Below are 20,126 nucleotides of genomic sequence, written 5' to 3'. Positions count from 1 at the left end.
TTGTTATCGCAAAGTTACATCGATATGGTACATCGAATGTTAAAAAAATAGGTGAAAATTCCGATACGAAGTAAACGTAGCTAAAGTTATGCCGAAATGTATATGCGTTGCGTAAATTTATCCTACGCGTTAAACAAACTCAATTTCTCATATAGAAAGTACACGTGTAACGTTAATCTTAGAAAGAATACTCTACTGCTCTTAATTATTTTCTAGAAACGCAGGATACGCTTTTCGCAGCACGAAATTCGCAAGATAACTCCGACTACTGCTTCGAACCATTTACGCGCTGTAGTCAAAGTTACGCTAAATAATGTACGCTTAATTCGAATCAAACGTAAAAGTTTAGTTTTCAGAATACGAATACACAGAGCCGTGTAAAGTTGGGCCATTGGAAAAATTATCGTCGGAATAACGAATAGGAAGAATTATTCCGTTCATTGTGTAAAATTCAATCAACTTTTTCAACGAACCGTTATTAAACATTGTTAATTAACCGATACTTAATGTAACGGAAAAAACTTAAGAAAGCGTGCAAAATCCTACGCTCGGCTGATTTTTGTATAAATTATCGAAAGAAACGTCTTTCGAAAAATCGTTTATCGTTTACAGATCACTTCGTGATATATTGTAATGTCAGATATACGAGAAAGAGTTGGAAACACATTCCACTTCGTATATCGAACATGGAAGTTTCGATATGTGTAACTCGTCGCGAAAAAGAATTTAAAAACGACGTACGAAGCTGTTGAAAACAGACGATAACTATGATTCGAACGATAATATTTTCTATGAAAAGTTTCCTTCGCGTCTTCGACTCTACTTCGAACATAGAGCAATAAGCAAGCATATTCTCGCTTCATATGTTTCGCTACGTTGTACCAACTTTTATACACGATTTACCTGTGCGTGAAATTTTTATTTTTCCAACTGTCGCACCACCGAACGTCGTTTTTCGGCTGCGTTTCAATGCTAATTTGATAAACGGTCGGTCGAATCGACGCGAAATACAGTTGCAAGTGGAATATCGTACAAGTATTATGGAATGAATTACGGTTGTCGGTTAATACGAATTCGATTGAAAATTGCGACATCGATGCGGTAGCGAATAGTTAAACAATGCCGATTACTGCTTCGTCTATTATGCGCGTTTCAACGACAAATAAACACGTCACGCGTAAAAAGGCTGATCTATCGCTAAATCCACGTAGGTAAATGTAACGATAAACGTCGGTCGAAACACGCTCGATGCATAGTAAAATTACAAATAACGTATCGGTGTGCTGCTAACGATTACGATTAGTTTTACCGCGCGTTTAATCATAAATCGTTGGGTTATTTGATTCGATTATCGCGCATAGCGATCGAATCGATGCGAGTTGGCGTATCGATGTGATTGCGTGGGAACAAAGATGGAAAAGAGAAAGTAGATCGGTGAGAAACCGAAGCGCGTCCAAACTCCCTTCCGGATTTACTCGAGTTTCGTACAACACGGATTAATCCTAACGAGAATTTTTATCGGTTTATTTCGTTATAGCAGTGAGACGAACAATTTTTGAATATACCAACTTGTTCGCTTTTAAAAGTTGCATTTAGTAGAAACGCGTAACTTTTCTTTTAAAGAGTTACGCAAGAAAAGAATCGAACGAGTCGATTTCAACGGCTTTGTAATATTTTAATCGTATTTTACGAAATCGTTTCCCCTTCCTATATAAATATCGTCACATATACAGATTGTACAGATATATTAAATATCTAATTAAATGCAAGCGATTAATATAAATTCCCTATCGAGTGAAATGTATTTACTTCTGTATAATAACGTTGCTCGCAGTACATACGTAACGATGTTTATCGAAAAATAAGGAATATTTGGATAATGTCTGGATATTAGCGTAAAACTTGCAGTATTTAACTACGATAAAATCTGTAGCAGAGCCTAGTTATTCTCTTAACTGGAAATGAAAATTTCTCTTTTAAACGATAACGATATTTGCGTTCGTAACAACACGAATCATTGGAAATACAAATATCGTTGCTTCGGTTTTCCGCAAAGTAAATTCTACCGAGAAATATCGGAATTTTTCCGACATTGGCTTGATTTCGGCTTTTCTCAAAGGATTTACATAAATTATTTGAACGACGGTCGTCGGTATAATTTCGAAAAGTTCAATTCGTTCGTACGGTGTGAAAATTCTAGATATCCTTCGAGGATAGGAGAGATATAGCGGCTTTATATTTTTCCTCGCCATTTCTTTCCAATACCGAATTGTCTCGAGTGTATCTTCGACGGCATGAGAAATGGTTTAGACGAAATGAAAAATGAAATGCTTTAGGAAGAAATTTTCCTGTAAAGGGACGTCGATGAGAAACTTTCGCGCGGTATATTTTTATTCGAATATCTTATTACACGTACGTATAAGTCGCTTTTTATACGTACGTACGTATTAACACGGTTCAACGAAGGACAGTTTTTTCATCGTCGTAAAGTTTGAAGATGAATCGAACGAGAATTACTCGATAGGAAGAGAAAATCGTTAAATCGTAAAGTGAATCGTAAATTGTTAAGGGATGGAAAAGGCTTTTAAAAGGACCATATACGTACGTATCGGGGAAATTTGTTTACAAAGGTCGTTAAACGGTTCTCCGTAGAAAGCAAGTTCGAAAGCTTTAATCGTTGTATTTGAAAAGTCTGTTGCGCAATCTGTGCAGCGAGAACAACGAAGTAAATTAATTTTTCTTAATTATTCGCTCGAGAGCGTACAAAAGTACCGTTCGAGAGGAAATTCTTCTAATACGTAAATAACGCCTCTATAAACACGTTCCGCGAATAAAAATTGTCCTCCGAGTACGATAAATTTGATAATTTCCTAGGAAAATCTCTCGGATCGTCGCACGCAAGAAAACGTGGATAGAAACGCGATACACGGAACACGTTCGACGGACTAATTGTAAGGGTTTATAAATCGTTTGAAACGCGAACCGGCCTATCGATCGGTCGACTCGATCGAAATTTACGATGCGCCGAACAATAAGCGTAGGAAACGTGCCTACGTATCGTAACGCGAGAAAAGCAAGTTTCCGATTGTTCGCTTCGCGTTATATCGAGAACAACTTTCGTCTCTCTGTGAAAACACGTTTGCATTCGCTGATAGCTGCGACAAAGGCAATGCTTTTTTAACTTCCTCTCGCTGTTTTGCTCGCGATATCAAAGTTACGGCTACGCGACAAACTGCTCGTTCCTACGTGTCCTCCTCGCTGTTCTTGCTCCTGCACTCCGAAGGATCCTAGGAGACGCAGATCGCAGGACCTTCGGTGCAAACGGTTTATCGGTAAACGACGCAGAAATCGCACGCAGTTTCGTTGTTAGTCGGACGTTTTACCTTTCGGGACCGTATCCCATTTCCTCGACTATTGAAATACGTCTTTGCAGGGTGTTGCGCTTCGCGCGTACTTACGTACATATATAATATCAACATATATGTAGATAGGAACTAATAATCGAACGCAGCTATCGACACAGCGAGTGTTTGAACGTGTTTGATCGAAACGCGAATATAAACTGATTTCTTCGATCTCGCTGTCGAAAAGTATCTCCGGTGGTTGGAAAGTATCTTTTCTTTCTTTCTTTGGCGCCAGGATCACAGGTCTGGTCGGAAAATCTGCTAACTGGAGTTCCAGGTCTCGAGTTTCTATTTTTGTCTAAATTAGAAGCTAAAGACGCGCGCGTAGGCGATAAAGTCGTTCCTATTCTATAATTTGCTACATACAATATGCAAATTTAGTTCCTGGATAAATCGACGGTCAATTTGCTATTAACTCGTCAATTGTCCTCTCTCTCTCTCTCTCTCTCTCTCCTCTCTGTTTCATTCGTCCGACTATCGCTCGCAATCTGCTCTCATATCGTTTGCCTCTCATCTCGTTTACATTTGCTAACGTTCTATTTCTCTCTAACCCTTTGACGCGAACTCGCTGCCTCTCGCATACCGTTACCGACATATCGAACGCGATTCCACCGTGAGTGAGCTATTGTCCGTACTAAATCGTTCCAATGGATTCACCGGCTTTATAAGTATCGAGGGTAACGTTACAAAGCACGGATCGGTGTCCTTTTGGGCGTACCGTTATGTACGCGTGGCATGAATGCGTCGTATACGCGGTGCAATTGCATTTCTCGTAGGACGTTGTATCGGTACGCGTGTGTGCTCGCCTGTCGCTGTATGTCGCGTGTACGTGCACGTTGCGCACACGAGACGCCTCGCGTCGGTGTCGTATTTTCTGGGTCACGCTCTCCATTATCAAAGAATTCAGAACTTTCCGAGGTATACGGAGAACGAACGTAGATTCGTTTTTCAGCGAACGAAGAATTTCGCTCTCGACGTTTCGTGCGAGCAATTAAAAAGACTTATATACGTTACGCGCGAGTTCGGTGTTAACGAGAAAGGGCGAAGTAGGCGACGATAAATCGGAGAACGAGGGAGCGAGCGTTTTCCCATAGTTTCGGTGGAAAATGCGAAGAATCGTGGCACAGAAACGATGCTCCAGCTAGTAGAGGCATACAGCGTTGGTTATCCGCGTAACTCTTCGATATTTGCCATGTTCTTAAATGCGATCACGCGTCTTGTCGGTCGAGAATACCGAACGTTCGGATACTACGTACTTTTAGTTACATAAATGAACGAATTAGAACGAATTATACGTGATACGAAGTATAAGCGATGCTCCAAGAGCGTCTGCTTTTATTAATACACTTGCGCGTTTCATTTTTCCAACGCTACGCTTTTTACGTAACTCGAAGTCGTAAATCCCGAGTTTACCAAATTCCACTGCGATACTTTCGCGATTACACCGCGCTGCTTTTAAACGATGGCCTTTGTCGTCTTACGCGACGAACGATTTTATACGACTCTTCGAACGACTAATTTCTTCGATTCTTAAATTAGAAGACGCTGATCGTATACGCGTATCGTCGATCTTGGCAGACGCGGATCTCGCGAACGTTGCGAGGTGACGTCTCTTTTATACGAAGTCGCGCGTGACTTACGTTAGTCGCGAGTGGAAAAGAGGCCTAAATCCTGATGCGATGACACGTTTATGGTTCCGGCTATCGGCGATACGATGCCACGTCGTGCATCTCCTTTAGAGAGGTCTGAGAAAAGAACACGCTCCTAATATCGCCCACCCGTAATACGTGTTTTGAAAAAGAAAAAAAAATTTTTTGAAATGTACAGACGTTGCATCAACGTGTTTTATTTATCGCAAGCGTAATACGAAATGCGCTCTTCTCGCTTAAAACCAACGTCACACTGGATTTGTTTATCGAAAAGACGTTCTACGTGTTTCAGATTATCTTATCTAGATGTTTTTGTAGATTAGTGACTATGTACGTAAGTGACGGAATAATCGGGAACTACACGGAAACGAGTTCGAAATATAGAATGCGTTCTTATTCGACTCTTGGATTTCAAGCACGATGTAATTTCAAAAGAAATACGTAATACCGAACGCGGAAATAGTTTCATTTCGCGCCCGCGTATTTATAGTTTACGCGCTAGCGATATTAATACGTAATATGTAACAACTTGTTAAACGATAATATCGTTAACGTTTACAAATATCAAAGTACAAAGTACGTGAAGTAAATAGGAAAAGAATTACACAAATATTCGACCGTTCGCGTAAAAAGTTAACAGGTCGTAAATCTCGATTTTCTCAAAAACGAGTATCCATTGAAAATGTTTCATTTTACGATTTCGTAGCGTTTCGTTTCTTTTCCTCTTTACGCCAGTTACGCGATACCTCGTACAGAGTCGATAGTTGCGATACATGCCGCGTTGTTGAAAAAACTGTAGTGAAAATACGTGTCTACTTAAAATCAACCAAACACGGGTACGTATTCTTCGCTTTTTCTCCATCGATACTTTCTTCTCGTTCCTTTTTCTATATTTGTACAAATACGCTTTGACGCGGTCGCGAGGATCGTCTAGAACGAAGTCGTTTCACGTACAATTACGCGTCATTTTCTAATCGAATCACATCCTTCCAAAAAACAAACGAATATTCGAATACTTTTATTATCGTTAAAATAAAACGGCTAAATCGCGCAAAGACTTTATACGTTGTTGACGCCATCGAACGAGTATACACGTACGTATTTCGCTTCGTTGTTTAAGCATACTCCAAACTTTTATCACGATTTATATCTACCTTCGTAAAGAAGAGGTCACGAAAAGAAGGAGGGAGAGATTGTCGATATAACTTAGCCCCGAACGTCCTGAAACTGATTGCGAAGGGCGCGCACTTCCCATGGGGATAATGTGGTTTATAGACGGGGAAGAGAACGAACGAAATACAGAATACAAAGCCCTACCTGTCTTGTCCATCTTTCGTCTCTCTTATCATCCATCATAAACATAATGCGAACGATCAACTCGCCTTTTTCTTAAACAAACACATACTTCTCGATAAGCTCGATAGATGTTTCAATTAAACAAAAGTTGCGTCACTGCCGTGCGGTAGATAGTCGAAACGAAGTGCTTTCGAATCGTGGAATTTTCAACGTTGTGACAAATTTGAGAAAGAAAATTTCACGAATATACTTGAATCTCGTAACGAATAAACTTTACAAAGAGAAAAGATCGGTTAGCGAAAGGGAAGCATACGTATTTTCTACGCGATCAAAAATCTCCTCTCGTCTCGTTTCTTCGCTTCTTTTATTCGAGTACGTGGCATTGCCGATCGTTGGTGTCAGCGACGTTTTACGTAGTACGCGTTTCTTCGAACGTTTTGTCGTCGACAATTTAAACGCGTACACGCACTTTATCTCGTTGTTAATCCGATATTCGGTTACGTCGATAATTTCCACTCTACGTATTTATTGGAAAACAGCTGGTAATTTTGCGATTCGGTTCTTTCGGCAGGTATACGGATGTGTACATACTGTAATCTCGTGGTACACATGTTCGCATTATCGATCTTGCCAACATCAACCTGCGGCCGCTCTTAAAGCACTGTCAACTACACGGCTCTTTAGGCACGCAATAGCAGGCGAATTTTTAGAAAGTCGTGTTTTAATTTATTAATTTTACCCTGTATTCGCGAACCGTCCACTCCTAACTATATTTATAAACCGTCGAACAGATGTCGTCGTGCCAACGCCGAGTCCCTTGTTTTATTTTCTACGAAAGAAAAATCGAAAATTGCCGAACAGATTCCTTCGACGAGGAGGTAGTTATCGCGAAAGCGTTACGCGACGCGTAACTTGTATTTTGTACCTCGCTGTATGCGAAAAACGGCAAGGATATACGTACGTCGCCTGAATGTTCCGCGATAAGGATTTGCATCTTTGATATCGATATGACATTCGACACCTGAAATTCAATTTCAGTCGTGACGAAAATGAATTTCGTTCGAAATGAATACGTTGTTATCGTTATTATTATTATTATTATTATTATTGTACTAAACAAACATTTTATTATCTGCCTAGAATAGAACTCGTCTAGATGTAGTGTTATCACGAAACTTCTCGTTCAACTATCGTTAACAACATTTGACCATTCGCCCGAATGCAGCGCAGTTTTGCGTTCGTTTAAGCGACTTTGCCTGAACAAGCTTACGTTGCAGTTCGAGTAATGCATCCCAGATGTGCAAGCTCGTACATAACAGTCTCGTTTATTAATTAAAGCCAACATCAAAGTGATTTCATTATGAACGCACGGAATAATAGTGGATAAGTTAATTACCTACTTTCCTTACTGTCCTATCTATTCCATATATTTTCTTTATACATAATTACTCGTTATACAACAGATTTATTTTCCTCGTTTGGTTACGTAATCGATTCGATGCGATAGATTCGGTTTATTCGTATCGTTTACGCGTCCTACGCGTCGTTTAATCTAAAAAAAATCGAAGCTAGGCGAATCAAACGGACTTTCGGCGAACTAAAAAGATGGATTCAAATATGTTTCTTCTTGGCCCTAGAATTTACACCCAAATGTACGTATAATCGGTCGTTCGATGATTTTAAAATAGAAATACCGCGAATACGAAGACCGTGCAGAAGTTGAAGCGTAAGTGCGTAACGCACGCGTACGCACATGCGCGATAAAGTACATGCGTATATACTCGCGATAAGATGTCATTTTATTTTTAACGAAGAAAATTTATTCCACGATACATCGAAAAATATTAAAATACGTTACTTTGAATCGTGCATCGTACGAATAACGTAATAAGCAGATAAGATTATAGATAAGGAAAGTAGGGAAATTTTGTCAGTTTCTGCAGAAAATCTAATACGCGAGGAATACTTTCTAATACGAAAGAGAAAAAGTATATCAAGCGTGCGACTGATATCTTTATTGATTTTCCACACCCATATATTAACGCGTGAGTGGTTAAACGAATCGTTTTTGTCAGAACCTCGCGCTTTGGACGTTATATGGGACGTTACGTGTTCTTTTGCGTGTTAAACAAGCGATATAAATTGCGTGGATATCCGCTATAGTTCGAAAATCTTGGAACAATTATTATATTTTCTACGAAACCGTAACGAATTGAACAGCGATCGAGAGATTACGTAATTCGACGCGTTGTATTGGGTTTTACGCGAAGATGGAAAATATCGGTACGTTAATTTTAGTAAAAAAAAAAAATAAAAAAATGCATGCATCGTAAATTTCATAATCTACGTATCGCGTTGTTAGTAATAAAAGGTATCCCGAGACTTTCGAACGGAGAAGAATTTTGTACGTAAATATTTGTCGAACTCGTTCGAGAATGATCTCGTTTGCTCGTTTAGATGGTTTTGGATGCTTTGCCAATGTCTCGCTTAATTCTCGCGAACGCAATCCTAATCCCGAGCTATGAAATCCTAAACTGATTTGTTTGTAACGTTCCAGCAAAATAGGCGACACGTCCTTTGCTTCCGTTTCAACGACAGCACAGACTCGCGAATTCGCTGCGGAAATTTTCCAAGTTACGAAAGTAGTAAGAAGTTTGGAAATTTCACGAGTGGGCGCGTTCCGAATCAGAAGCTTTTTCCACGATGAGACGTTCTCAGCGTGTAATAGTCGCACGCTCCTTTTCGTTTGTTTTCTTTGCGATTCTTGAGATCTTTGGAACAATCGCGGGTTTCTTCTAGTTTCTCGTGCTACTTCGCAATTTGAGTAATTCTTCTCTGGAAAGGGGCCGTATTTCACCGACGGAGCCGTGTTTCTAGAATATATTTCAGAGCAAACGAAGTAAAACGTAGTTTCGCTTTAAAAATAAAACGTTCGTGGTAAATTCGATTAATTTTCGCGTGTTTCTACGTACATGGATGCGACATAAACGGATAAAAGGATAGACTGTAGGAAGCTAGTGCCTGTATCGTATAAGACGGAAGATGGTAAAATTTATTTTCAACTTTGAAAACGACAACGAAAATTACTTTGCGCGTTCGTTGCCTGTAACGCGATTCGCGATACGCTGCACCGTTCGATGCGAATAAAATAACTGCCGAGCGACATAGGACTCGCGTTCGACCAGACATCTGTCCATTTTGTCGAATGCTTCGATGAAATATGCAAAATTCTGCGAGCGAAGTTGGACGTGACATTGTCGAGTGTTGCGATGTCGCTAAAAGGGATTGATCGCTATTAGCAACGTATAGACGCACGTCCAAACTTCTTTCCATTGTAATCTCTGCCAGTTTCATTGCGGCGGTCTAAACTCTAAACTCTAAACACCAAACTCCAATCGTTGAAAATCGTAGGTCCGGTGGTATTGATTTCCGTCGTGTCACACGCGTTTCGCGAACCGAAAATGCATTAAAGCATTTAATAATTTAGATGTTACGATGTTACGTGTTTTAACGTTGGCGTGTTACTACAAAATCAAACATTCCTCGTTTAATTATTAATTTCAATATTTTGCAGTTCTAATACGATGTGAAATATACATATTACATTACATAAGTATAGATATAAATATAATTACTAATAATATAATTACTAATAATATGATTAATTTTATAAAAAATAGCGTAGGTAATGAATTTATAGGACAAAATGCGCGTAGTTTACGCTTTACACCGTCGGAGAACATAATCGATGTTCCATGTAATCTTTGTTACTCGTAGCACCACTATACTGTATCGTAATTTATTTCACGTATTAACGTATTTCTTAACAAATTTCATAAGGCTTTGCTATCTAAAAGCAATCTTCCACTTTGTCTAGCATTAACGATACAAAAGTATTTCCTTTGTTATCGTTTATCGGAAACAATTTAAAGAAAATACAGAAATTGAAATTGAAATTTATTTACAACGTACTTACTTATTAATTATCGTCAATTATCGAATTATTATCGAATTAATCGCTCGCGAAGAGACGACTTTCTTTCCTATCTTCGTTTATTTCGTCCTCTTTTTTCATTTTAATCTTTCGCTTGTCACGTTTCGTTGCGAAAGAGAAAATATGCTATTTCGTTTAAAACCGTAATTTACGCGTTCGACAAACTAATTTTACTAATTGACAACAGTTCGTACCAAAGCGAGGAGTAAATATAGACGAGCCACGTAGGTATATCGCGACTGCACGAGTACCTTGTTCGTCAAATATGCCTGCTGCGGAACGGCGAAGAAAAGCGGCCAACTCCGGTTAATAACATAAATACGTACAGGGTTAATTTACGCGCAAAAATTTTCTCGCTTCGTGGAAACTATTCCCGTCGTTTACCGATGCGTCAGTTTGGTGCACGAGACAGTTTATTAATTACGGCATAGTGACCTCGATCGTTACTCCTTTAATTATTACGAAGTTGGCGCGTACAAAACGATGCTTCGTCAAAGAAGTTTCAGGAAAATTATTCGCGGTTGCGTTAAATTCCTACGAAACGAGAGGAGCATCGGGATTGTGTTTCGCCGCCGGATCAAAGCGATACAGCGATCGCTTACGTCTTACGTAACGAGCAAATCGAAACGCTTGGGATCAGAGTCGATCCTTAATTAAAGCTACGTAGGTCCAACCATGCTGTCTATTCCTTTCGAAAAATACGTCGTTCTGCCCTTTGACGGGATATATATAGAGATAACGAAGTAACATTTCCTTTTCAGATCGCTGTTCCATTACGACCAATTTTGGCATTTATATCGTTAGACTTGTCGTCGTATTTACTCGTTGGTTCCACGTATTCCGTAAACAAGTAAATTCCACGAACGAGAACCAAATTTTTGCCGACTAGCGAATTTTATCACCGATACGCGTAAAATATGCTCGATGAAATTACGCCCTGTGTAAGATCAGCGGTTTTCCTAACGTTTACGAACAGCAGCCTGTGTCCTACCCTTGGCCATCTGCGACGTCTCCACACCTTTGCGAATCGCTCGAATTTCCCGGGCATGTGCCAAATTCCAAGTTAACTATAGCGATGCGCGATTTTTTTTGCCAACGTTGCCGCCGGAATTAATTTTGGGCAACCGACGAACGCGAACAACGAACCGATGGGCGATCGAACGCGCGTTTAGTCCCGAACGGTGAACTATGAACGTCGCTGTCCATTTGCCGGGCTATTTGTACGCCCAACTATTTGTTTGAGCGATCGAACGATCGACTCGCACCGACCGTTGTCGAAAGGCCATTCCGTATGTGTTGTTGCAAGACTGGCTCGATCGAACGTTGACGCAAGCGTTCCGTCCTTCGACGAAAACGTTTGTTTATCGAGTCAAGCGCTATCGACGCCAGCCTGTCGACGCTGTCTTCTAGACCCAAGGAGGACAATAGCGAGGTACAGGCTCGACTCTACTAACCGCAACCTTGCAACTTTGCCACTTTAAAAATATCCTAGTTAAGGACTCTCTGGCATCCCACGTAGCGGCAAAGTCGCACGGGACGAATCGGCGAACAACCGATCGACTTTGCTTCATTTTTTCAAGCGAAATTAGCTCCGATCCGACAACTGCCGATTCGAGAACTGCTCCTCGGTTTCGCGAGTTCGGTCGAGGAGCTGGACCGTTGCGGTCGTGCGAAGCGAACCATCGCGCCACGTGTAACCGCAGAACGATACAGAATTCAACGAAAATTCCTCTGAATCTAAACGTCGAATAAAATCTTCTTGAAACGTCTCTCGCTGATATACTTGTAGAATCAGGGCTGACGAATTTCTTCCCCGCGTCGTGCGTCGCGCACAACCTGCCGGTTTGTCCATCGTGATCGCGTGTAACGTTCAGAGCGAAGAAAATGTTGGTGAAACTATAAGGTTTCAGTAACTGACTCTCATCGAATAAAGTTGCGGAGCGTAGGAGTCAGATAGATACGGGGATGGTGGTTTTTTTGTTCCTCTGCGAGCCAAGTAGGACCAAAGGTCGCGCGCGGTTCGCTATCCAGAATCCAGAATCTACAGCATCGCGAATCCTTTTTACTTTATACGTCTTTAGCGTTTCTTTCGTTGCGTTCAAGGTTACAGGGGGCTGCCAAAACGGTGTGTCAGCCCTCGTTCCTCCGTTGGCTGTTTATTTCGCTTTCTCTGGCAGCGTGCATATACGTCTTCAGCCCGTGGAAGATTTTTCACAGCGAGGACTTTTCCTTTTAGATATAACCACCGACTCTGCGAATCGTGACGCGTATCTCGTTTTTAATTGATTCTTCGGAAATGCCGAATTTATCATACCTTCGACTACCGAAGACGAGGGGCACGAAAATCCCGAGACTAACTGGTTATACGTTATCGTTCCTTACGAGTCTTTGCAACAAAAATGCAGAACTGGCACCCGAACGGGCAACGACACGATGCTAGAAAACAACGCAAGGTCGATGACTATCGGGCAGAGCGCCAATCGAGTTTGGCAGCTGTTAGAAGAATCCACCGAGTTTTTCCTTCGTATTTTCGCCCGTGTGTCTCTGCCGAATGATGGAATTTAGATTGGTAGTTCTTCGCGAAGAATAGGAGGATAGGAGGATAGGACGAGGATATTATTGTTCTTCGGTGTAACGATACGGTCTAAACGACGACAAAAGGGTTTACGATGTACGGTTTGCAACTCTAATCGATTCTCTAATATCGCTAATACGATAACGATACGATATTTTCTAATAATCTATAGGATTCAGCAAGAATAATTAAAACTTCAGATCGGTGTGCGCGACTTAATCCGTCCGAGAAGGGAAGAGACAGTGACGATCGTAAGAAACGTAAATGTATAAGAAACGCGTGCGTGGAAACTGAGAATCGGCAAATTGCCAGGACTGTGATCGAACGTGGATGCACGTCTCTTGTCGGCACAATCGTATTACCGTCTGAAACTTGATTAATAGTCCGTCGCGGCATACTACCGATAACGTCGAGAAAAGGATGGCATAGTTAACATCATGGTCACGTACGTACCTGTTTGCATAGCAAAATAATACCGTGTTACCGCAAACTACTTGCGCGCGGCGGAGCTTGCTACGCGAATTCCCGTTACGCTTTTTCATTTTCTTCCTTCGCCTTGCCGCCTGCCAGCTTGTCCGACCGGCTGTTTGTTTCCATCTTCGTCCTCGTTTCCGTTTCTTTTCCTCTTCCTATTAGGAACTACGAGTCAGGAAATTTGTTCCACTTTGAGGAGTATATCAACACGCGTCGCCGAACAAGCGGAGAATAGCGCAGAAATCCGAACCGATTCTAATAACTAAAAGCGATTTGTCTTACCGCGCTGAGAACGATCCTACGTTGATTCGAACAGCTTAAGGGACGTTAAAATGCTAGCGTAGATAAGTTGATCGATCAGAGGCGATGAATAATCCTGGAGCGTAAAAAAGGAACGTTGTTTGCAGAGCGAAGGATGGAGCGATTTTAATATGAAATCCTTCTTCGCGCGAATTAAAGGAAAGCTGGTTTGCCGACGCGCGGTTTAAAAAAGAATTGGGTCGATCGTTTTATCCTTTTCGTATCTCTGTATAAATAGATTATAAGTACTTTCGCATTATGGGACCGTAGCTGTGTACGTATGTCGTTAGAAGATTAAAATATCGATGAACGTTTAATAAATTCCAGCAAATCGGATTATCAAGAACGTTTATTCGCACTCCAAACTGCGTTATTCGTCGCGTATACGCCACGCGAAATTTATTGCCAGTGCGGTTAACGTATTTTTCTGGAAGTAAAATATTTTTGCGCGTTCCTGAAAGCTCGTTCTTCGATGGTACGGAGATAGAGGCAGGACTCGACGGAGGTTAATAAGAGCGCATTTAGTTGGAGTTCCTTGGCTATATAGAATTTGTCGGTGCTTGTCCGTCACCGTTTCGGCGAATACGACGTCGTAGTTCTCGCAATACAGCTTTTCCGCTTTCGCTTTATTCCTTCGGAGGGAAATAAGCGATCGATCGGTATCTTTTGTCGGGACAAAAGTTTTGCGAATCGGAGAAGAAGCTGACTCCATAAAATGGTATAAACGTTGGATTCGTTCGAAACTCGTCGAACCGAAGAAATTGGTATAGCGGTAATCTCGTCCAAACTACCGATTCCACGATCGTTTGATCGATCGAGGATTAAAAGAGAACAGGAAATCGAAACACTTCCAATAAGATCGATGCACTTTGTACCGCAGAAATTTCGATTATTCCGATCATAGAGATCGAATAGAACGAAGTTATTACGTAATAAATCGCGAGCTTCGGATTCTGGCAAGTTTTTGTTTTTTTTTTTTTTTTTAAATTAATCTAACGTCCGTTTCCGCAACGTTCAAACTTTCCGAGAACGTTGCCGTGGATTTATCGAGTATTAAATTTTGCGTCGAGTCGAGAATTCCGCGATAAATTGGCCGGTTCGCGGCGATCTTGTTTGGTATCCCTAAAGTGGCCTAAAGGACGAGACAAGCCGGTTAGACCAGATGAGAATTTCTTAAAAAGCGTTCCAGTTTCCGCACGATATTTATTGCGATATAAAGCACGCGAGTTTCGGGGCGAAATCGAGCAGCAACTTTAGTCTGGAACCGAGTATGTGCTTCTTACGCTGCTGCAACTTTCGCCCTCGCCCCGACCAGTTCGCCTTTCCTTTTTCTTCTCCTCGGGTTATTCTCTTTCGCTAAGACTTTGCTCTTGGCCAGAAGCGTCGTAGTGCTTCGGCCTCGACGCGTTTCCCAACCGATTTTATATCGTCTATCGCGAAAATTTTTCTCGACAAAAGGAACATACCACTTTTCGACGAGATCTTGATTTACGTTAAAATTACGAAACTTTGGATAGAGTCGTTTTCGTCCGTGTACCGCGTATTTCGTTCGGAAAGCTTCGCATTACCCTGCATTTCGCTAGTTTGATAATACTCTTAAATCGACTGTACGATTTACTCCAGTCAAAGTATGTACAACGGTTAGAAACTTGGTTAAGCTACCCGGGCGGCGAGGACGACAGACTTTTACGAAACTCGGATTGATAAATTTATAAGTACACTTGGAGACGAAGAAAATACATCGATTCGGATGATTTTTACTTTGACCGAAAATATTCGTTTTCGAACGACTTACGCCTATCCGTTTATCTTGAAACGACGTTTGTTACGTAGTGATAAAATTTGGAAATTTTCGTTCGTCCACGATAACGGTTCGACAAAGATACGCAAAGATTACGAGAAAGATAACGAAATAACGATTGTTTTAGCCCGCGCGCGATCGTTCAGCCAACGGTGTGAAGAAAAAAAAGACTCGTCGATCGGCTGTACCGAAGCGTTCTTTGCGTTGTATTAATTTTAAAATTCTTGCGAAATCCCGGTCCCTCCTTCCGGTTCTTGCATAAAAAATGATATTTAAAAACGCGCTTCTTCGTCGGTTAGGCAAGAATTTCGAACATCAGCGAGAAAAATACTTCGCTTAACTTAATCTAACGTAATCTACGCGGTCCGATAGAAAGCGACCAGGGAGACGGTGCTGGCGGAATACAAAGTCAATTTCGTTGACGTTGACCGTGGCAGAATGTTAAGTTACAATTACGAACAAGATTACGACGCGAGTTGGTTGCCGTGCACCTTCAGCCTTTATCTCGCAGGCGATTTTCTTCTTCGAAATTTCTATTTCGCTTCCACGCGTAGAAATCTTTCGTGCCATGTTTCGTTTTCAAGAAACCTGATTATACGAGTACGACGTGCAATTTACGCTCTTAATTTCAAACATTTTTCTTCTAAACGGTAGATTTACGTACGACGGATCTAGGATGTGAGAAAATTCGACTATTACTTTTTACGTGTGTATATATGTAATTTTGAACGGGTTTCTCGAAATCTGCCACGATTTTCACGTAATAACGAGACTATGAACGCTTTCAAGTCGATGTTGGTTGTAGCCTCTTTTTATTTTACATAAAAGCGATTATATCGAGACGAATTTAACAAATTTAACGAATTCAACGTATTCTACGTATTCTTATATTCTAGAGGAGTACGCGTGATCGGTTAATAAACGATGTAAGAAGAAAATAACGTCACAATTATAAATTTGCGAGCCTGACAGAGGGAATGGAGGGTTGAAATTACAGAGAAATTGCCCGAATATACGCAAGATGTCGGATATACAGGAAAATTCGCATAGCGCATTTACTCGAGGGGAAAAGAAACGACAGAGAGGAAAGTTCTACGTTTGGTAAGCTCCAACTTCGCGTAAGGCCTTAGTTTTATCAAGTTAGGTGCATCGCCGCGCACAGAAAATGCAATTGCATCTCTCTTTTAAAATGGGATTATACAATTCTCATCTTGTTAAGCTGCTGAACTTTTTCTTCCGTTCTTCTGCTCTGTCCCGAATTGTGAAAAAAATCTGTGAAAAAGACATAGATACGCATACGTATATGTATATCGCGATGCTCTACGTTTAAATTGTTAATTGGAAATATATTACGAATCGATGATTCACCCACCTTGTACTTGTTGTTGAGCTTTGTTGTTGCAACAAGAAAGCATGCGTAATGAATTCTGTAAAATCGCAAAGTTTCGATTTTGACACGGAATAAAATTGACGTATTGCGTGTATCGAGAAATAATTGAGAGGGAAAACGCCTCGTAAGAGACAATTATTCAAAGAGCAGCGCGTATCGGATGGTATGGTTTCTATTTCGTACATTGTTCGATCGATTCGATAAATTTTCGTGCTATCGAGGCAAAACTGTTTTGATATATTCTCGTTATTAAATTCTAACATTTTCATGTCGAAGTTACGAATTGACTGAAATTTTTGAAGCGAATTTGAGAGCGATATCGTGTCAGCCAGTCGAGCTGTAATTCTGTCAAATACGTCGCGCTAATGTATGCAATTGCTTTTCGGTGTTGAATTCGATTCATATAGCTATTTATTTCGTTATTTTACATATTTACCATCGTGGCGAGGGAAATATTTAGCGTAACGTTTCGTACACAGGAGAAAGAGAAAGAAATAATCTGTTTTAATACTTGTGAAACATCTTGCACGCGCGTTTAGGTGATTCGTTCGCTTTGTGTATAAAAAGTTTTCTCCTTGTACTTGACACTGTACAAGAGACGATATAATATTCTAACTTGATGTAACATTCTATCTTCTGTCTGTTATAAATCGCGCTTTAAATACCCTTCGAGCATCGATTAGAAGCACCCTACCTTCTACCAAAGTTGGAATTTAAAGCAACGACGTATACGGCAAGAATTTACGTAGACTCGTAGGTTATCCGATGGGAATCGAATAAAAGTGTACGGAATAATATCACTGTTGGCCCTGGTTCTTTCGTTCAAAAAATATTCGTGCTTCTTACTTGCATTCAAAGACTATATCCATAAAAAACGTTAAGAAAAAAGCTTTTCCTTTAGCCGCGTTTTACGTAATACTTTTCGCAATCGTTTCTATCGTAACGGAGAATAGCCGTATCTTATTCCTCTCTTTCTTCCCTTTATTCCGATATTCGCGTGCACTTTTTTTTATGTTATTAGCGACTATGCTATATCAGCGGCATACGATTATCTTATTCTACGCGTAATACACGACCTACTTTTAATTAAACGATGGTGGTTGTTGCCTCGTATTAGACATAGTAACGTACTCGATGCGTGTTCGACATTGCCATTATATACGTATCGTGTTCCACCAGCATATTTCGGACATTTTGCCGCGATATGCCTGGCAAAGGCTCGAATATCCAACATATTCTAGATACGTAATTGGATTTCTTTGGAAACGCGAACGAATCAAACGTTGACGTAATTTATTTTGACGCCGATTAAAATGATTTTTTCGGCAAAAGTACGTACCTTTGACGGTAACGTTATCGTCGGCGATATAACAGCAAGTCTGAATTTTTCCACGTTGTATTTCTTGATTCGGTCGTGGATTTCGCAAACCTTCTGAAATAGCGAAAATAACAAAGAAAATGTATGTTTTAGCCTTTTAAGCGCCAACTAATTTTACAGGTACGGCAGTCTTTCGCTTTCTTCGACGCCTCGATGCGTCCGTCGCGACGGAACGAAAAACGAAGAAAAAGGATCGAAGTATCTTCCTTTATTCTTTCGAGAATTACTGCTCTTTTTACTTTTACCGAATCTTTTAACGCTAGTACGCTTCTGGTAGCAACGAAAATTCGTTGGCTCGTTTTTTTGAATAAACTTCGAAGCTCGTAGTACGGCACAAGCTTCGGTAGCGAAAACCGCGAAAAGATCGATCGGCTTTGAACGATAATTGCGAATCTCGTCGGTCGATAAGCGATCGTTTATAGGTACGCGATGCGCGTTTATGCAAATTTATATTTTTACGAACACGACCGAAGAAGCGAAATGTAAATGGGAAGTTTCGTTTTCTAAATGTTACAACGAGTATTTTACCGTGAAAATTTTGTGTGTTTTTGTCGTACAGATATCGTGTCTATTCGCTGGATTTTCCCTTTTGCACGCTTAAATTCGATATCGAGATTTGAGAAGAACGTGAAACAACAGGGTTCTGAAGATGTGTACGTATATCTATAGACAACGATTAGCTCCTTTTAAAGATCATTTGCATAAGAAATTTATACTTCTCATAGTAGAAACGCAAACACCCTTCTCGTGGTATCTAATGGAATGCAAATCGATTTGCAAGTGCCGTAACTATCCTTTTAGTGTAAATAGTTTAAAATACTTTCCTACTGCTTATATCCGCCATCGTGGACCATCTGTAAATGTTCCACTGCTCGTAAATACTCTATTTTCTTCTCACCTTCGGCGGTAGCAGGTTGGTTCTGTTTAATATCGCGGTTCTTAGATCGGTGCAATAAATTCTGTTTGCTATCCTAACTTTTGTGTCCTATTATCGTATACTATTTATAGACGTTAGCGACCTTAAATCAAAGCGTAGAAATGTTGAAACAAACGATAAGCAATTTTACGTGGTATTACGGCTTTCTATACTTTTATTAGGACGTATATTGGAACGAGATTAGCCGTGTAATTCTTCAAACATAATATAGCCACTTTATTTGATTATTTTCGAAAAGGTGATTGCAAGTTGCGAGAGACGGCTATATCGACAAGTTACTCCGTAAGCAATTAAGTTAAATCGGTTCTTTAATATCGTACGAGAAAGTTTCTTGGGGCCCCTTAATGGCGATTCTTTAATATCCTAAGCTGAAAATGTACAAAATGTGCGAGAGTAATACGTGTTTGATATCATTAAATTCGACGAACAAAATAAAACAGTTTTCTGCATTTTTCAAAAACTAACGCTTTCCACGATATTGATTTCGACATTGGACGAATTTCATTCAAATTTATTTGCGCGTGTAATTTCGTAAATTCCATCGATAGTTAAGAAAACTTGTTCGAACGTCATCCAAATTCAGATTCAAAACGGTTCAAACAATTGTGAACGATACTCGCGCGATCTCTGTAACGCACCGAATATCTACTTTCAAGATTCAGGAAGAAAATTTATATTCCGTAGGTTGTATCGTATTATCGATTGATTATTATCGTCGCTTTAATTCCCTCGCCGGTGCGCTTCTCTCTCTCTCTCTCCCTCTCTCCCTCTCTTTAATAAGCACTCTCTGTTGTTACTTGGACAGTCTGCGACACAGAGAGCGTGCTATCGAGGAAAAAAGTGGACGGTAGAAAAATTCGCTTCTCGTTTACTACAATTTCGCTGCTTTTACCAAGGTCTTATTAACCGATATCGTTTACTTACTAAT

At 40.4% G+C, this 20,126-nt stretch overlaps 1 long non-coding RNA gene across 1 annotated transcript in view; it reads left to right on the top strand.

The window, feature by feature from the left end:
* Positions 1-20,126, top strand: part of LOC143303034 (uncharacterized) — an 82,147-nt gene that overhangs the window by 44,139 nt on the left and 17,882 nt on the right. The window lies entirely within an intron of this gene.

Source organism: Bombus vancouverensis, chromosome 8 (genome assembly GCF_051014615.1).
Source record: "Bombus vancouverensis nearcticus chromosome 8, iyBomVanc1_principal, whole genome shotgun sequence".
Classification (NCBI taxonomy): Eukaryota; Metazoa; Arthropoda; class Insecta; order Hymenoptera; family Apidae; genus Bombus; species Bombus vancouverensis.
This window is presented reverse-complemented; position numbering and strand designations above follow the sequence as displayed.